The sequence below is a fragment of the Canis lupus genome, chromosome 31, assembly GCF_048164855.1.
Source record: "Canis lupus baileyi chromosome 31, mCanLup2.hap1, whole genome shotgun sequence".
In the NCBI taxonomy this organism is placed as follows: Eukaryota; Metazoa; Chordata; class Mammalia; order Carnivora; family Canidae; genus Canis; species Canis lupus.
The window spans coordinates 43,143,393-43,155,041 of record NC_132868.1 but is presented as its reverse complement, the minus strand read 5'-3'; the positions used below and the strand labels follow the sequence as shown (position 1 = coordinate 43,155,041).

At 36.2% G+C, this 11,649-nt stretch overlaps 1 long non-coding RNA gene across 1 annotated transcript in view; it reads left to right on the top strand.

Moving 5' to 3' along the window:
* Window positions 1-8,789: 8,789 nt before the first annotated feature.
* The window catches only part of LOC140622476 (uncharacterized), a 28,309-nt gene continuing 25,449 nt past the window's right edge, over window positions 8,790-11,649 (top strand). The window contains exon 1 of the long non-coding RNA XR_012022239.1: window positions 8,790-8,816. This is a non-coding gene — a long non-coding RNA (uncharacterized lncRNA). The remainder of the gene's footprint in view (window positions 8,817-11,649) is intronic.

The window sequence follows — 11,649 nt, the reverse complement described above, 5'->3', positions numbered from 1 at the left end:
TAATTTTTTAGTTCAAGTGACTATTTCTTGTGAGGATCAGCTTAATAGCTTCCTGACTGTCCTCTCTGCTGTGATATGTATCTTTCCCTGATCACCTCTTCCAAGAAAAATCACTATACTGAATTTAATATTCCTGACTACAATTTTATGCATTTCCTAAGAATTTTACTATAGCTTTATGCACACACATACAATACATAGTTTTGTTCTGTTTTAAAATTTGATATAAATGCAGCTGGTTTTTGCTTAACATTATGCTTGTGAGATATATCTATGTAGATCTATAAAAGTTTACCTGTCTTAATTTTTATTTTTCACCACCATATAATGTCCTTTTTTATGAAGTTAATCATAAAATCATAATCATTCCCTTCAAGGACTTTTTTCTATTATCAATAGTGCTGCAAAAATTGTTATGCATATGCCTTTGTGCAATAATTTGTCTAGATGTATCTATAAGTGAAATTGCTGAGGAGTAGCATATTTGTATTTAATTTATCTGATACTGCAAAATTGCTATCTAAACAAGTAAATTTACCAATTTACCTATCACAGCAATATAGGAGTTCCATTACTGTTCATCCTTACTAAAATGTATTATTGTCAAGTATTTTAATATCTGTTAATTTGATGGGGTAAGATGTTATCTCACTGGTTTAACTCAAATCTCACTAATTATTAATAGAAAGTATATATTTATATATTAAATATATTATATATTTATGTTTATTGATCACTTTGGTTATCTCTTTTGTATCTATTCATATCTTTTCATTTTAACTGTTTTTCTTTTACTCACCGATTTTTAGGAATAGTTTTAATTTTCTTCTCTTCTGAGTTTTGTTTTGTGTATTTTATAATATTTCTTGATGCAAAACCACTCCAATGTAAGTATTTGTTTACCCATTTTTTCTTAATTTATTTCATTATTAGTGCTTTCTTTGTCTTGTTTTAAAACAAAGCATGTTTTTATTTGAAAGCTACAATGTTTCCATCCCTTTTCATATGCTTTTAATCTATCTCTTATTAACATGTGTGTATATGTGTGTGTGATTGAGGAATTCAAATATATATTTTTTCCATTATGGCATTCCATAAGAATTTTTTTGAAAGAGTGAGTAAATCTTATCATTACATTCTTATTAAATTATTTGTAAATTATTAAATTACTTGTAAATACATCATCCTGGCTCTACTAGTAGGAAAATTACTCTTCTCTTGTATTATCATAATTTTAGTATATTTGATGATGATGCAGCAAGCAATATTTAGAAATGAAGTAAAATCCAAATGTATTTGGTGTGGGTGATAATTTTTAAAATCATGTTGCTAAATGGATGAGTAATATTTCAGTGAGAAAAATTCCACTTTTGGGGTACCTGAGTGGTTCAGCGGTTGAGCATCTGCCTTTGGCTCAGAGTGTGATCCCAGGGGTCCTGGGATCTAGTCCCACGTCAGGCTCCCCCCAGGAAGCCTGCTTCTCCCTCTGCTTGTGTCTCTGCCTCTCTCTGTGTGTCTCTCATGAATGAATAAGATCTTTAAAAGAAAAGAAAAGAAAAATTCCACTTTCACCCCAAATATTTTCTGTAATCAGAGTTAATATAACTTAACGTGAAATGTAGAAACCTTATGATTAGGTCATTTTTCTCCCTACCCTACCCTCCTGAAGTCTTTTGTAAATTTTCATAAACAGTCAGATGCATTTTAAAGAAATTAAAATAAGGAAATAGCCTGTCATTCACTAAGATATTTACCTTTTCTGGTGCTCTTCACTTGTCCCTGAAGATCTGAAATTGTCCCCAGCTTCATATACTTTCAGCCTGAAGAACTTCAAATTTTCTTTTAGTGTAGATCTACAAGTGACTAATACTCTTTGTTTTCCTTTATGTAAAATGTATTTCTTTTATTCTTGATAGATATTTTTCCTGGATAGAGAATTCCAGATTGATTTTTTCTTTTTTGTTGTTGTTGTTTGTTTGTTTGTTTTTGTTTTGTTTTGTTTTGTTTTGTTTTATTTTTTGTTTTTTGCTGTGGTAAGTTAAAATAATGGTCACTGTCTTTGTCCTCTACAGTTTCTGATGCAAATTCTCTGTTACTTTATCGGTTATTCCTTGTTTTTTTTTTTTTTGTTTTTTTTAAGATCGGTTATTCCTTGTATGTAGTATGTATGTACATATGTTATATAAGTATGTTTTCCTGCCCTCAAGATTTCTCCCCTTGCTTTTTGTTTGCCACCAGTATGATATACTTGGCAGAGTATGTGTTGGGGAGTTTTTGTATTCTTTCTGCTTGGGATTTGCCAAGCTTCTTGAATCTGGCTTTCATCAAATTTGTAAACTTTTCGGCCAATATTTCTTCAGATTTGTTTCTATCCTGCTCACTCTTTTTTTCTTCCTGAACTACAATTATACATATGTTAGATATTTTGATCTATTGCAGGTCTCTGTTTATTTGTTAATTTTTATTTTTAATCTATTTTATTTCTTTTCAGATTGGATGATTGCTGTTGATCTCACTTCAAATCCACCGGATTTTTTCTCTGTCATCTCCATTCTATTATTAAGTGAATTATATTTGAATTTCTTTTATTTTTTAAAGATTTTATTTATTTATTCATGAGACACACACACACACACACACACACACACAGAGGCAGAGACACAGGCAGAGGGAGAAGCAGACTCCATGCAGAGAACCTGACGTGGGACTCAATCCTGGGTCTCCAGTATCATGCCCTGGGCTGAAGGCGGAGCTAAACCGCTGAACCACCCGGGCTGCCCTGAATTTCTAATATTATTATATCTTTGCTTCTAAAATTTCCATTTGATTGTTTCTTTGTGTATTTTATTTCTCTGCTAATATTTTCTACTGTCTTTTTTATTACAGGTATATTTTTTTCATATCACTGAATATATATTTATATCACCTGCTTTAAAGTCATTGTCCGAGAATTCCAACTTTTTATCTCCATGTTGGACTCTGTTGATTGTCTTTTCCCTTGAAAATGACTCAAGCTTTCTTGGTTATCTCTATGTGTCATAATTTAGTTGCACATTAAACATTATAAATGTAATTCTGTGTAGTTCTAGATTCTACTGTATTCCTTAGAGGGGTATTAATGTATTTGGTTTTGAAGGCAATTAACTTGGTAGATTCAAACTGCAAACTCTGGCTCACTTGTGGTAGGTGACATCTACCGATGGTCTGTCTGCTATTAGCTTTCCCTATTCGTGCCTAGTTCAGGGATTTGCCAAAGACTTGGGGCAGACTTTATACGCACAATTTAGAGATTCCCCTTTTCTGAATCTCTCTTTTCCATGATCCCATCCCTCTCTCTATCACCTCTGTTTGTTGGAGCCATTCCCTGGTTCTTCCGTTTCCTGGTTTCACATAAAGATGGTGGTCTTTCTATCAGAACATTCGAATTTTAGCCACTCCTCACGCAGCCAAGTCCATAGGAACAGAAAACATATGTAGTACTCTTCCCTCTTTCCTTTGCAGAATCTGCCTGCCTTATCTCCTTTTCAAAGCCCTCAACATGTTTGTGGTATTTTGTTCTCGGTTTATTGGCAGAAGGAATGTTTGAAGCTGTTTGGAGCTTATTCAGCCATTTGACAACTTTTTTCTATAGAATAAATGGAGTATTAGTATGGGATGGAATTTTTTTCTGAAGAAATAGAAATTATTAATTTTTATGAATTATTCTTTCCAGATGTAGTCATCTTAGGAATTTTATTCTGGCAAATGCTGAATTTTTCAGCACATCTTTAGAACTTCTTTTGGAATTGCCTTAAGAGTCTGGGATATATTTTTCAATTTATTACAAATTGGCATTTATCAAAATACTGAGTGTCATCCACCTCAAGAAAAAATTGATATTTTTTGTATAGGGAAAGAATTATTTGAGACTAAAAAAAAAGATGATTGTTATTGACTGAATTGTTTCCCCCCAAAACTCATGTTGCAGTCCTAATTCCCAATATACATATATTTCAAGGTAGGACTTTTAAGAGGTAAATGAGGTCATAAGGTGAAGTCCTAATCCAATAGAACGAGTGCCCGTATATGAGGAGCAAGAGATACCAGAGCCCTCTCTCTTTGTTTCCTGTACACACACAGAGGAAAGGCCGTGTGAGGACACAGGGAGAATGGGGCCATCTTCAAGCTAAGACAGAGGACTCACCAGAAAACCACCTTGCTGGAAACTTGATCTTGGATACCCAGCCCCCAGAACTGGGACAAAATAAATCTGTGGCTTAAGCTACCCAGTCTATGGTATTTTGTTATGGAATCCCATGCACATTAATAAAATAACCTGCTTATATCATGTTTTGTGGGCAAAAGTACTATAAGTATATAATGCAATGAAAGAAAAAAGAAACTTCGGAAAGGAAAGAAAAACATTGAAAAGGAGGTTATACAATAGCACTACGTTTAACGTTAGCAGAGTCTCCTAAGGCTGCAACATTTAAGAGGAACAATCTCCATGATGAACATCTGGGCTTTGGAAGAAGAAGCAGTTTCATGTCATGATTTTAACAATACACCTAAATGTGCACTTGCACATTATTTATCCTTTTAGTGACATTTTGTTAGACTACTCTAACATGGCACATTTCAAATTTGTTTTTGACTGTAGGACAGCCAAAAAATGTGATTTGTAGCCTGCCGATTTCAGTTCTCAGCATGCTTTCAACACGTATGGGTTTTTATTTTAAGCAGATATTTATTACCATGTTTAGGAACCCTTTGACCCCAGGTTGAAAAGATATTATTTATTTGGCTTAAATCTGCAGAACTGTCATGAATCCACAAGAGGAGTTACTTATAGAGCTTAGGAGAGATAAGAAAATAATCACTCATTACTCTTCCATCCAGCAGCTGTGACCCCAGCAGTGAGTGTTTGTATGTGTGCGTGTGTGTTTGAATTTGCTAAAGGAATGGGACGGTAAATCACCAACAATAACAGGAGGATCAATACTCTCTCTTGCCTCTTTTGTGAGATCTGGAGCATGGCCTGAATCTGTTAGACAGAATTAAATGGCTCAGGGTGTCAGGGAGGATGCCAACAAATAGACCTGCCATGCTGTCCATTAACAAAGCCCCCGATGACCGCTGTCACTATTGTAACCACTTTAAAAAGGGGATGTTTGGGACCTGCCAGTTTTAAATGAAAGGTAGCCTGGTTATTCACTGCAGAAATTACGTGCATTTCTAACCGATAACGTACACCGATTCAGGGATAACACTGAATAAACTCTGTGGAAAGGAGGAATCATTGTGCATTACCATGATGGGAGAAATGACATTTGATCAAAAAACAGATAGAGGAGGTTACTGTGAACCTCAGGAACACAGCTCGTGGCTTGCGTGAAAGTTTCCATCACGCGCACAGTCTTTCCTTTGCAAAGGCTAATGCCTTAGGCTTTCTGGGCTCTTTTGTCTTTGTACGACAACAACAGCACATCATGCATCTGGCCAATTGTGCGGCGGGATACCACAGGGAGAGTTTCCATCCCAGCACCAGCTGGTGATGATTTTATGGCTACCAGCATGAGGATTGATGGCTTTCATAAATTCACATCCAGCTAGTGTACCCACAGATGCCATTCTTATTCTTATCTTGAAACTTTACTAAATTTTAGCCTGAGAAATATCCTGCAGCAGTGAATTCTGAAAGCTGATTATGCACCACATAAAAAGTCTTTTTATCCATTTTCAATCTGCTGCCTTTTGAATTCCATCCAGCTTCTGTTCTTTCTCAAATTAAGGTGAATGGGAGTATGGTATATAATTAGGCTGTGTTATACTATTCACTACTTCATTCACCTTAATCTTATTATCTCTGCAGACATTCTAGGTCAATTCCAGAAACATCGGAACAGAAGATGTGGTTAATTTTAAATGAACTGAATATAGCTATTAATACGTTTGATTGAGATAAACTCTAAATTGAAAGAAATCGTCATAGGAACTTTATTTTGTTATTAACATTGACAGGAGGGAAGGAGGCATTTTTACAGGCACAGTGCAAGGCCAAAGTCTCTCTTTTGAATCTGTGAAAAGCTCTAAAGACATGGGGAAATATCTAGAGATTCTCTATTCACTTTGAATAATAGATAGTAAATTTTCATTTGTGCGATTGTGAGCTTTCCAAAGGATGCACCCATAGCAGACCTTTGTAATATATCAAAAATATGTAGTCAGCAAATTCTAATAATTGGCATTTCTAGTGTAGAATGTTAGCAAGGAACCGAATGGCAGTATGTTAGTGAACAGTAATCTGAAAAATACAATAAGTGCTTATACGTTCCTATAACGAACCGGGATATAAATTGTTCTGCTGAAACACGAAAGGGACATTTTGTAGATAATAAACACTATATTCACTACAAATATTAAGTATATACAATCTGCAGTTTAACGTCATTCTTCTTGCATGTGTCACAGACCGCACGCCGGTGGCTAAGCCACACTGCACATCTGAAGTCCCAGTGCCCTGATTTTCCTCACTGGTTTGCTCTTTGGTGAGGCAAGTTCTGGAGACCCTTAACCTCACTCATATTCTCTCCTTTTCTCTCTGCCCCTCTCTCCTCTTCTTGTCCCTTTCAAATTCCCTGGTGTCAGCTGCATAAAAGATTTTAGGAATCCATGCTCCATCTTTACCTTTCTCTTGGTAGGTTTACTGATTTATGTGCTTTCCCATGCGGACTCTGAACTGGCCAGATCCTCAGATGGGTTTGTATTCTAGTTTAGGGCACACGGGAAGCTTCCCGGCTCCGGAGCTCAATGTCCCCTTGCCCGCAGTCATGTGATTTTCGTTCTTCCTTGTTTCTGACTTTCTACTTGAGTACTTGCTGCCTGTCCTGTTTTATCCATCTTCCCTCCCCCTCCCTTCCTTCCTCCCCCTCCTTCCTTCCTTCCTTCCTTCCTTCCTTCCTTCCTTCCTTCCTTCCTTCCTTCCTCCCTCCTTCCCTCCCTCCCTTCCTCCTTCCTTCCATGGCCTGTACCTGCCAGTTTTCTGATTTCCCTAAATCCTGAGTGTCCTAACTCTTATATTACTAGCAATATACACGTGGGTCTCTGATCCCCGTCTAATTTCCAATGCACTGTCTCACCTAGACTCCAACTCCCCCTACCAAGCCTCATTACTTTAGCTCACAACTGAAACTGTCTTTGTTTCTCTAAGAACTATATTTATTTTCTACTTTTCTTTTTAATTATTAAATATACATGGTTCTTGTGAATTATTTGCAAATTACCCACAAAGTAATCCTGTTACTTTAACAGTATCATCCTGTTATGTCTATAAATAAAACTCCCATGAGTATTCTTCTGTATAAATGTTTGTCCGCATTTCACACACTTTCCTTGGACTAAATTAATCAAACTGTAATTATTGTGTTAAAGTATACAAATATTAGAGGCTTTTGAAACATACAAGTATATTATATAGTACAAATGGAGCAGAACTGGCATTGGAGAGCTATTCTCATTCGGTGAACAGAGTGTTTGTGTAGTCAGGGAACAGGTACGTGGAGTCCATGGCCTTCTTTCTATGATGCCATGGTGGGGGTGGGGGCAACACTGTGCAGGTCCTGATTCAGACGTAACCTCGGGATAATATATGCATTTTGCTCTTTGGTGACGTGTGTCGCGTTAATGTGATATATCTCCTTTGTTCTACGACTGATGGAGAATTTTCTCTCCTATATCTCATTTTTATCTATAATATTTAGTCATATCATACAATCTTGAGTTTTCAATATTTTCTTCATTGTCATCTCAGTGGACCTGTTAAATTATTGCATTTCCATCATTCCCACTCCTATATCTGTGCCTGGGTCATCTTCCACACACTAGTTGTCTTTGGGTCTGTTGTTTCCAATGAGAAGCCAGTGTTGACTGAATTTTTGTTTTTCTTATTCAATGTCATTTTCCTCTGGTTACTTTGAAAATTTTATCTTTGAACTTTGGTAGTTTTACTGGTGTCCTTGAGGGCATTTGTTGGTATTCACTCTGCCTGGAGTTTGCTGAAAAATTTATAAATTTGTCTCTTACCAAATTAAAGAAAGTTTTGACTCTTCTATGTCTTCAAATACTTTTTCAGAAAGCCCCTGTAGGACTCGATTAACATGTATTCTGTATCTTTTAGTATTGCCCCACAGGTTTCTGGAGCATTATTATTATTTTTTCTCTTGTACTCCTTCAGATTGGATAATTTCTATGGGTGTATTCTTTTTTTTTTTTTTTTTTTTTATGGGTGTATTCTTGAATTCACCGATTCCTTCTTTAGAAATTTTCATTTTACTTAATTAAGCATATCCACAGAATTTTTTATATTAGATACTGCATCTTTTTATTTCTAGAATTCCATTGGTTTTTGTGATACTGTGATTAAATATATGTTAAATATATATAAATATATAAAATAATAGGTAATATATGTTATAACACGTGATGCATATATTATATATTTATTTAATATAACATATATGTATTTGGTTTTTGTCCCCATTTCTGGCACAGAGCTCCTAAAACCTTTGGCATTTCCTAAGTGATAGGAATGATAATGGTGTCCTAATATCCATAACAAACCCCTTTGAACCACACCTGAGTTTATGTTAACCTAAGCATGGTTGTCAGGGGCTGGTTGTCAGGGGAACCAAACACATGATGAGAAGGTTAGAGTTTTTAGACCCATCCCCCTGTTCTCCTAGGAGAGAAGAGGGCCTAGAGGTTGAATCGTCATGAATGGCCAACGATTCAATCAGTCACGCATTTGTAAAGAAGCCTCCAAAAGGTTGTGCTTCCAGGTTGGTGAACACATGGAAATTTGGAGAGTGCACTCAGAGGTCATGAGAACTCTTCCTCTTTCTGTACCTTGCCTTAGGAATCTCTTCCCTCTGGCTGTTCTTAAATTAGATCCTTTTATAATAGAATGGTGATCTAGTATGTAAAATGTTTCTCTGAGTTCTGTGAACCACTGTAGCAAATTAATGGAAACTAAGGAGCAGGAGGTGGTGGTACAGGGGGTGAGGTCATTGATATCTTCACTCTACAGCTGGCCAGAAGCACAAATGACAATCTAGTCTTATAATTGGCCTCTGAAGTTGAGGTGGGGGCAGTCTGGGAGGACTGAGCCCTTACCCTGTGGAATCTGATACTATCTCCAGGTAGCTAGCATCAGAATTGAACTGAATTATAGGATATCCAGCTGGTGTCTGAGAATTGCTTGTATGTGTAGGGAAACCCCTCCTCTCCACACACTGGAATCGGGTGTCAGAACCCTTAGTTACTTTTTATATTTCTATTTCTCTACTAGGATTTCTTCTTATTTTTTAACACATTACAAGTATATTTTCCTTTACTTCATTGAGCATATTTTTAAAAGCTGCTTAAAAACCAACATCTGCATTATCTTGAGTTTGGACTTTACTTTTTCTCTTGAAAATCGGTCATATTTTTGTAGCTTTAATATATCATGTAATTTTGGAATGTATGCTAGATATTATGAATCAGATATTGTAGTTTTGGATTCTGACATATTCCTACAGGGAAACTACAAATTCTGAATTCATCATTCAGGGTTTTTTTTAAGCCTTAACTGGGCTACTTGGAAGCTGCCTCTTGAATGTATAGTTGAAGGTTTAGCCAGAGATTAGAACAGAGTTATTTGAAGAATTTGGGGCTCCCATGTTCTCTTCTTTGCAGGATCCTCTGCTTCACTTTCCAGATCCTATGGATTTCCATATTCTGCATTTTGCTTCCTGCATATTCTGGTGTCTATTCCTGGGCTTTATCTACTTTGCATGCCAGTGGTGGTCTGCTCTTAGGCTAGCAACTATAAAAAGTGGGAAACTTACCTCATTGATTTTTTTTTTTTTTTTTATGTGCTGACTGCTCTCTGATGTTTGGGCATTTTTGTTTTCCTTCCAGTCCCTTGAGTCTTCTATATTCTGCTCAGAGATCATAGTTGTTATTTATAGCATCTTTGTCTGATCTGATAGGAACTACTTGAGTATTACCAAAAGGAGAAATTTTTCTCCCCATATTTTCTAAAAGAAATTCATGTTTTGGGATATCTCATTCTCCTTCATGTGTAATTGAGGTCTAAAGCAGGTATATTACAGGTGGAGAGACTACCCAGAGAAGCTGGATTTATGAATTGTCAAGGGAGAGTATTCCTAGGGTGGCTGGGCTTTTCTTCTTACAACTGAGTCTAGCTGCTGGAAGTTAGACTCTTCATCCTTATCCAGAGTTCTGCTGGGGACAATAAAAATGGGTCAGGACATTGTTGTTAGAATTTTAAAAGTAATTTCAAACCCCTTGTGTCTGCAAATGGACGTGGATTGAGAGGTACAATAGGGAGAGTTGGAAAATCACTCTCTGTTTTCTAGAAGGTGGGATTCTTGATTAACTGTCAAGAAGCAGACATAATGCTATGTTTGGCCTATACTAATGTATCTCAAGGTGTGGTCAATGAGGAACTTTATCAGAGTCTTCTAGAATATCTGTCTTAAAAGCAGCTTTCTACCCACCTCAGACCTGCTGAATAATAAGCTCTGCAGATATTTGCATTCATATGCCAGTGATACCCACATTCATTAAAATCTGAGAGCCGCTGCTCTGTATCAGTGGTTCACAAGCCTGGCTGCTCATTAGTCACCTGGGAAGCTTTTAAATCTTACAGATTCCAAGACTCATCCTCAGAGGCTCTCTTAATTGGTGTGATTTGGGACATAGGCATTGGTATTTTTTTAAAGCTGCCTGGATGATTCTAATGTGCTGTTGGTATTGAAAAGCCCTGCTCTTTGTGAATAGTCACTGCTTTTACATGGTCAAGAGAGTAACTTCTAAGACTCTGAGGACAATGCAATAAAAGATGACATGAACTTGTAACTCTTCCAGGACATTTAGGCAGAAAATAAACCCATGAATATGGCACTAACTTCCAGATACTCTTTTTGACACATTTAGAGGGAGAAGATAACGCTATGAGGTCATTCTACAATGGTATTTCTGATTATAAATCCTAAATCAACACTGAACACATTTTTAAATTCTGAGTCTGTAGACCCCAATTTGTAAATATCCTAGAGAGGGATATGCTACATCACTTTTCCCAAATTGACTTAATTAGTGACCTTTTTTACTTCTGCAACACATGAACATCTTGCACAATCAAATCTGAGAAGCAATTGTTCTCGGAGGCATTCATATAGAACAAACACACTGGTTAATCAGACCTTAGAATATTATTATTTACAATATAACTAGTTATTTTTTTATTATCTGTATTTTTTTTAATCCTGGAGGTTTTTGCATCAGAGAAAGGCAAATTATTTACTTATATAACAACCTCAGCATTAATATTCTTCCCCTGCGTATGGTAAGGTAATGAGGGCAGATGTCACCTGCATGCACAAAAGCGGGTTTTACACTATAGATAAGGAACTCTAAAACTATACATTTTATAGTTTATATAGGAACTTCTCTCCCAGAGAGAGGAAGAGAAATTTTTTTTTTCTCTGATGAAAACAAACTCTTTCTGGGAAGAAATAAATCTAGGTTTTTATAACAACCTCTCTTTTAAATGTAAACAAAGGGCTCCAGATTTTATTACTCTATGAATTGTAAACACAAGCG